Consider the following 8,196-nt stretch of genomic DNA (forward strand, 5'->3'; position numbering starts at 1 on the left):
ATGTAAGTTTGTCTCAGGCAGTGGCCTCTGAGTTTTAGAAGACAGGGGTCATTCCTCATTCACCACTAAACCCCCAACAGCTCCCTGAGTCCCTATAGCATGTACTTAATCAATGTCCTCTTCTCACCATCACCACATCTCTGAATGACAAGGGCATACAGAGATTGATCTTCGATCTATAATGAAGTTCTGTTGTTCGGCGATCACCAGGTGGAAACAGAAACGACTAGAGGAGACACCTGTCATTGTTTTTAGCTAGCCAGCATGTAAAACTCTGATGGGTTCAGATAGGGTTTCACCTATTAGGCAAAGTTTACCTCCTACTTAAAAAAGCTAAAATGCCAGTGACTTGCATTCCCAACCTCCTCTGGAGTGAGGATGCTATCGATTACAAGTGCCCAACACGGGCATTGCATTTGAAGCTGGTACCTGAACCAGCAGCAGCATCCTTCAGAGTCCATCTTGGAGAGGGGCAGTGACCGTGGGAGCTGCTAGAAGCCATTTCCAGAGCCAGCTGTAGCAACAATTCTAGTGGAGGTGGTCAGTGCCGATCCAGTGTTACTAGCATTAGCAACAGCAGGTGCAGTGTCTGTGCATGGTGGACCCTGCACCGTGGCATGAAAATGGGCATTGTTTTTGGTTGTAGACCAGGAGACTCCGTGCAGAGTGTGGATCCTGATACAGGGCTCAATCTCTGGATCGTGAGATCAAGAACTGAGCCGAAGCCCAGAGTCAGATGCTTCACTGATGGAGCCACCCAGGTGCCCCATCCACAGCTTTAGCAGGTGCAAAATTACAGCAGATTACATAATTTGGAGAGTTTACTACTTTCTGACAAAAGGTCAAGGTTGGAAGGTAGTCCAGCAAGTGTGAGAGACACAGATCCTCAAGGTCACTTAGGGGTCCAGCTTCCTTCTATTTTGTTCTTCCCCACTAGTCCATTGTCAAAGCGAACTGGCAATATCAAACACATTTCAGCCTGCCGAATGGGAACAAGAGGTCAAGAGCAAAGAATAACTTCTATGTATCTGCCTTAAAATTGTGCACATCAGTTCTCACTTCTCATTAGTTACAACTGAATCACATACCAGAGAAAATGGGAGATGTAATCCCTAGCTGGGCAAGACTAAGAGGGTTGTGTAACTAGAAGGATGAAGTTGGGAATTAATATGGGGTGATTATATATTTATATTCCATAAAGAATGGCTAACATTTGGTGAGGAGGAACAATGCACCAGGCACGTCCCTTAACATTGTCTGATCTACTCTACGTGGTAGATTCTGTTTTGATTTCCACTTGTCATAAGGAAACTGAAGCTTAAAGACATGTGATAGAGAATGTGGTTATCACCTTTATAGCTATTCTCCCCTTCCTCCTTAGCAAGAGAAAATCCAGTTTTTAGTTGTGCATAAGTACCCAAAAATAGAGATTTACATTTCTCAGACTCATTTTCTCCAACTGTGACAATGTTAATATTAAGGTATATCCAATAATATGTACACATTAGCATTGTAAGTGTACTTCTGAAAACTTTCTTAAAAGGTTGTTGGCCTTTACCTTTTGCTCCTTCCTCCTTGCAAGTTGCTGGAATATAGGTATAATTGGTGGAACTCAAGCAACTCTCTTGTACTGTGAGTTTGCACACTAACGATGTTGGACTAGCAGAATAGATACAACTTAATTCCCAGTGACCATGCCACTGTATCAGCTCTCTACTACCTATGTCTGGATTTCCTTTAAAGAAAAAAATCTCTATCTTGTTTAAAGCACTGCTTGGACTTTTCTGTTGCTTGGAGATGAATGCTAACAAATTTAAGAGGCAGCTTGCCCCAAATCACTCACCTACTGATAAGACTGGAAATGAAACAGTGCCAGACTCCTTAACCACTACACTCTTTCTACTGGGCTATGCCTATATTATATCCAGGATCTGGGAGACTAGTGTCCACTCAGAACTTGGTAGGAGCAGTGTTTTCTCCATTTTAGGTTCTAGGGATCTTCTTATTTTTCTCAAGGTAGAAGAGAGAGGATTCATCTTTCCTCCTTCTCCTCACTTTCCCAAACTTCCACTCTTAGTGGTTTTTTTTCCCTTCCTTTTTTTAATCTAAGCTAATATAAAGAAATGTCATCAGACTCCAAATTAATAGACTGCTTTTCACTCCAAAGCCAATGAGGATTCACTTAGAGACATGATTTATCAATTAATTAAATATGGACAGTGAAAAGTTGATGAAACAATGAAGAAGATAATTATACGCTCATTTTTTCTCATCTTATTTTTATTCTGTTTTCTGTTATACAGTTTTGTCTCAAACCTAAGTATATCTAGACCTAAAATCCACTTAACCTACAATCAACTCAAATGTATGTTTCTCAGTGGTTCTCACTTTTTTTACTGATCATTTTTTAAATGTACATAAAAACAAAAAAAATTTTTAAAATCTACATAAAAACAAAGCTTAATTAGAAGATAAGAGAGAAGGTGCTCAGTTACAAAAACTGAAATTGAAGGATTATTTTGGAGCAGAAAATCAGTTATAGTAATTTTTTTTTGTTTTGGGTTTTTTTATTTGTTTGTTTTAATTTTAGTTAAATTTTATCTGTTTTTGTCTCCCATAAAATTGATAGGTACCATCTTTCAGATACCTTTAGTATAAAATAGAACTAAAAACCTCTTTATCTTGTCCTTCTGCCTTAAGTAGAAAACTTAAAGAAAGCTCCTATCACATAAAATTCTTTTTTTTAAAGATTTTATTTATTTATTTGATAGGCAGGGATCACAAGTAGGCAGAGAGGCAGATAGAGAAAGAGAGATGGGGAAGCAGGCTCCCTGCTGAGCAGACAGCCTGATGCTGGGCTTGATCCCAGGACCCTGGGATCAGGACCCTGGATCAGGACCTGAGCGGAAGGCAGAGGCTTTAACCCACTGAGCCACCCAGGCGCCCCATCACATAAAATTCTTAAAGCAAATCTCTCTGACCTAATCTTGAATGAAGAGTGTAAAATTTTATGGTAGAGATCCTAGCTCTACTATCACCTCCTCTTTATGAATTTTTAGTGTAGCATTCTGCAGCCAGCGGAGGGAAGGTATATATGAATTATTTTTGAAGCTTTTGCTATATCAAACAACTGATATTTCAAACAGAAGAGAAAACTAAGGTATTTACTAGGCCTGACTTCCCCAGATGAAATTGAAAGTCTTGAGAATTTTCTCCTCTTCCCCATCACAGAGCTCTTCATGTGCTTCAAGGCCCTGTTACACTTCTTACAACTCATGACCACACTGCCTCTCCTAAACTCTGGGACTTTTCTTAACTCATGATTTATTCCCCCACATTTCTTCATTCGAAAAACACCTACTGTGGCTTACCTTGAGCAAGGCACCATGCTAAACCTGTGGGTGTAAGAAGGGGCTTAAATCAGGACAATTCACTCACTATTGACTAATAATAAAAAATGATACAGGACAAAGCCACCTTCTGTGGCCCTGAAATGTATAAAGATTTAGCAAAAGAGGAATTAGGGGTACAAAACTAGAAATATGAAATTAGGTATGAATATTTAGAATGAGAAAGTAAATAATTTTAAGTGCTAGAGGCATGGAGATTCAGATCCCCATCTTCTGACACCTCTTTGGGCAATTTATCAGAAATGCTTTCACAGAAATGCTTCCTGGTTGCAGCCAGCTTCGCCTCCACATCTGGAAATACCCTGCAACTCCCAGCACCCACAGTGACCTGATCAAGCGAGGAACCCAGAAGTTTAAATCTCATTAGCTTCTATTAACAGTTAATGTGCCTCTGGTTACACACACCTTGTAAATTCCCTAAAGGTAAATTCAGAATACCAAAGGAGCTTGAGGAGGACTGGCTTTACTCTAACTGGTGAAGACTTCCAAGAGCAGTTAATGCTGAAGAAAACCCAACAAAGAGAAGAGTAAAAAATGGAAGAGGAACTAGAATTTCAGCCTCATTGACAGTTTGGGAGTTTACCATGCACCACCCCAATCCCATTTTGAAACTATCTTAATTGCTGTCTTCCTCCTGGTTTTGTCTTTCCTATGATGTTAAAGATGGCATATTGTCTTTCTTTCATGTTTTAGATTCAATGCTTCCAAGCGGTTTTTCATCTTTTCCGTTGAAGGTCCACTCTTAAATCCAAAAGATTAAAACTGAACATCATTAATATCTAGATTGAAAAAAAAAAAAGTACGTCTAATGGTAAAATTCTAGTTAGGGCATGCTCTAACCAACAGAGATGAACACTGTCTCATAAGAGGGAATTTGTTATGGATGAAGTCCATACTGCAACGGAGACAGAGGTCCGGGTAGATGCACTCTACTCCTTATGATAATTTACTCCTCATTCTCTTTCTTCCCTGGGAACTATAGTATCCCATATTTCCCCCGGCCCAAAAATTGTCAGGACACTCTTCTCATCCCATGCTGTCTTCTCTCTGGAGGATCTTATCCAATGCACATGTAAAATCTCATCTAAGTATAGAATTCCCAAGTCAGCTTCTCCAGCCTGACCTCTACCCCAGTTCCAAATCTGAGTTTTGTCAGCCAGCTTGACATCTCCTCCCACACTTCTCAGGGCATGTCAAACCCCTCCCAAACAGCTATAACATTCAAGAGTCATTGTTGACTCATTACTGCCCCACAATCCCACTTTTTTTTTTTTTAAAGAGGAGAGAGTGTGTGGGATGGGCAGAGGGAGAGGGAGAATCTTAAGTAGGCTCCATGCCTAGCATGAAACTTGATGCAGGGCTTGATCTCACAACCCTGGGATCATGACCTGAGTGGAAATCAAAACTCAAATGCTTACCTGACTGAGCCACCCAGGCATCCCACCCCTCACAATCCAACACTTAATCAATCACCAAGTCCTATAATTTCATCTTTGTAATGTCTCTTCTCTCCACCCACCTGAATTTGGGTAGTCGCATCCCATCATTTCTATCTTGAATTTTTAGCTGATCTCACTCAGTCCAGTTCCTTGGCTCATCAGTGGATCCTTCACATCAGAGGCAGTTTGGCACAGGATAAGCAGCCAGATTCCAACGTGGGTTCAAAAAGAATCTCAGCTCCCCTGCTTTGTGACTCCTAGCAAGTCACATAATACAACTAAATTTCAATGTCTTCTTATAGAAAATGAAGGCAATTATAAGTCATACAGATGTTCTAAGGAGTGTAAAAATAATCTACATTACATACCTAGTACATAAATAATCTTAGTACATTTTACCTATGATTATAATAATTCTTATCAAAGTTGTGATCTAAAAATAAAAGGCTGGTCATGTGCTAGAATTACTAGAACAAATTATATCTAGGTCTTGTTTTTGGGGTATGTGGGAGACTGCTTCTTGTTCACCTTCCAGTTAATGGGGCCATGTGACTAGCTCTAGCAAATGGGCCAAAATATAGAAAATTAGACATTTTGATGTGTCCGTCTGCAGAACCACAGAACAGAGCCCTGCACCACTTTGCAATGAACACATAGTGGGAGCAATCCAGATTTGGGGGACTCAGGGGTTGTTAATATCTACCAACAGCCTAACCCACTGTATCCTGACTAATATAAGACACCACATTTCGCACTGCTCAAACCTGAAGATGAGGGGCACCTGGGTGGCTCAGTCGCTTAAGCATCTGCCTTTGGCTCAGGTCGTGATCAGGGCATTCTGGGATGGAGGCTCCCATCAGGCTCCCTGCTCAGCAGAGAGTTTGCTTCTCTCTCTCCCTCTGCCCTTCCCCCACCCCACTTGTGCTTTCTCTCTCCCTCTCCCTCTCTGTCTCCCTTTCTCTCTCCCTCTCTTAAAAAAAGATTTTATTTATTTATTTGAGAGAGAACAAGATAGAGATAACAAGAGAGATTTTATTTATTTGAGAGAGAGAGAGAGAGCAAGAGACAGAGATAACAAAAGGCTGCTGGGATTTTAAAATACATCTACTATGTATTTTGTTCTCTACAAGCAGGGGGTCATAATGTGAGCCAAAGGCAGACACTTAACTGACTGAGCCACCCAGGCGGCCCATAAATAAAATCTTAACAAAAAAAAAAAAAAGAAGAAGAAGAAAAGAAAAAAGAAAAAAAAAAATAAAACCTTATGATGGACCACCAGACAGCAAAAGTTCTAATTATTTGGGGATAAAATAATGTCTATAGTTTCAATTTATTTTTTGAAGTTCTTATCTCTGTATATATTGACTTGAAAGTGATAAAAAATGAGGCTAGCTTAAACAAAACAGGAAATTTCTTAACCTACATGAGTTGCAAATCCAAGAATGGATTAATCACAGTATGTGCTGGATACAGAGGCTCAAGCTAGTTTTGAAGACCAGTTAGTCTGACTCTTTCTAACTCATCTCTGTTTTGGTTGGTTTGGTTTGGTTTCTGGTGTGTTTGTGTGAACATTTCCCAGCAGTCTCCTCTTTTTTGGAAAAATCACTGCCAGCAGTTCTAGTATTAGATTAGATTAGATTGGGGACTCCGCCTGCCACCCAGTTCTCTCTTAGTAACTTCCCCCATAAAGAATGATTGTCTCAATAGTTCTGTCAAACCTTAGCATTCACTGTAATTGGACCAGATTGAGTCACATACCCGACACATACCCGAAACCAGTGATGGGAACCAGCGGAATACATTATTCTGATTCGCTGCTCTACATGGTCTACTGAGCCCTCATTCTGGCAGGGGGTAGAGAAGTAGGGAAGACACTTATGGATGGAGACAGGGAAGTAGAGTTTCTCCAGAGAAATCGAGGAAATGCTACCAAAAGAAGAGTGAATTGACACAGAAGGGGAAAAAAAAAAACACTATCACTATGGACATTAGTATAATCCATACAGAAATTTTAGAGAAAAATGTAGCCAGTTAAGGAACTTTATGAAGAAAATAAGATGAGATTAAAAACCTATACACCAGGGATGCCTGCTGGGCTCAGTTGGTTAGGCATCCGCCTCTTGATTTTGGCTCAGGTCATGATCTTGAAGTCATGATCTCAGGGTCATGAGATCAAGCCCTGCATCTATCTCCACACTCAGCTGGGAGTCTGCTTGAGGATTTTCTTTCTCCCTCTCCCTCTACCCCTCCCCCTGCTCTAAAATAAGTAAATCTTAAAAACAAAACAAAACAAAACAAAACAAAAAAACAACCCTACATGCCTTACCATGAAAGCACCATCTTTCTTCTGAGTGCATTGTAAGTTTCAAAATAGTAGCTTTCAGATTTGTACCATTCCCATTACCCACCATGGCTGTGTGTGGTAGGCTTCTTAAATTAATCAAAACTTTGCAACTTTAGATTGCTTTTACATTATTCATGTTAGTAAATGCAAAATCCAAAAAGAAAAAGAAAGTGCAATACTGTATATAGTTTTCTTTCCTTTCCTGTTCTTGAGGGTGTGTGTATGTGTGTGTGTGTGTGTGTGTGTGTGTGTGTGTGTGTGTGTGCAGATAATTTACGTGCATGTTTACATTTTTTTTTGTTTGTTTTTGCTTCATGTATCAAAGCTTTGGAGACTTGCTAACTTGAAAGATGGGATGAAATTCCCACATCAACCATTTTACCTTCCACATCTCTTCCCCCAAGTGGGCTGTTCATCTGGAAAATTTCTGGATTCAGCAATTTGAGTGAAACAGTAACAGACACAAAGTAATGTGTGAAGAGAAACAACCTTTGCAAATTGAAGCTGCCTCTTCCTGTGACTGGGGCCTCAGGAGAAACTGGGGTGGGACACTGATCTTTGGCTCCTCCACAGTTTGCAGAAGGGAAACAAGGGGCTTTGCTGGTAAAACCTTCTAGGTTGTAAGCACCTCAAGGACTTGGAATGCATTTTATCCACGTCTGGTTCAACAGCTCCCAGCAGTATGAAGGATTAAAGGACAACGAACTCTGCCCCCATATTGTTTGTAGTAATCTAGTGGAAACATAAAACTGGTATATGAATAACCAAAATACGGTCCAGAGAGTAACCTACTGACAAAAGGGCACTGGGATTTCAAAGAAGGAGGCAATTCTGTCCAGCTGAACGGACAAGAAACCTACCAAGGAAGCAGCTTTACGAGAAGGAGAGGAGGGAGGGGCAGAGCTGGTTAAAGAAGGCAAAAAGGTGACATTCTTTATCTTAATCACTAGCACCAGAATAGGAGAGAACATTCTTTGTTGGGAAAAGTACTTCTGTAAGCAAC

This window comes from Enhydra lutris, unplaced genomic scaffold (assembly GCF_002288905.1).
Source record: "Enhydra lutris kenyoni isolate GAN:26980312 unplaced genomic scaffold, ASM228890v2 scaffoldscaffold47, whole genome shotgun sequence".
Classification (NCBI taxonomy): domain Eukaryota; kingdom Metazoa; phylum Chordata; class Mammalia; order Carnivora; family Mustelidae; genus Enhydra; species Enhydra lutris.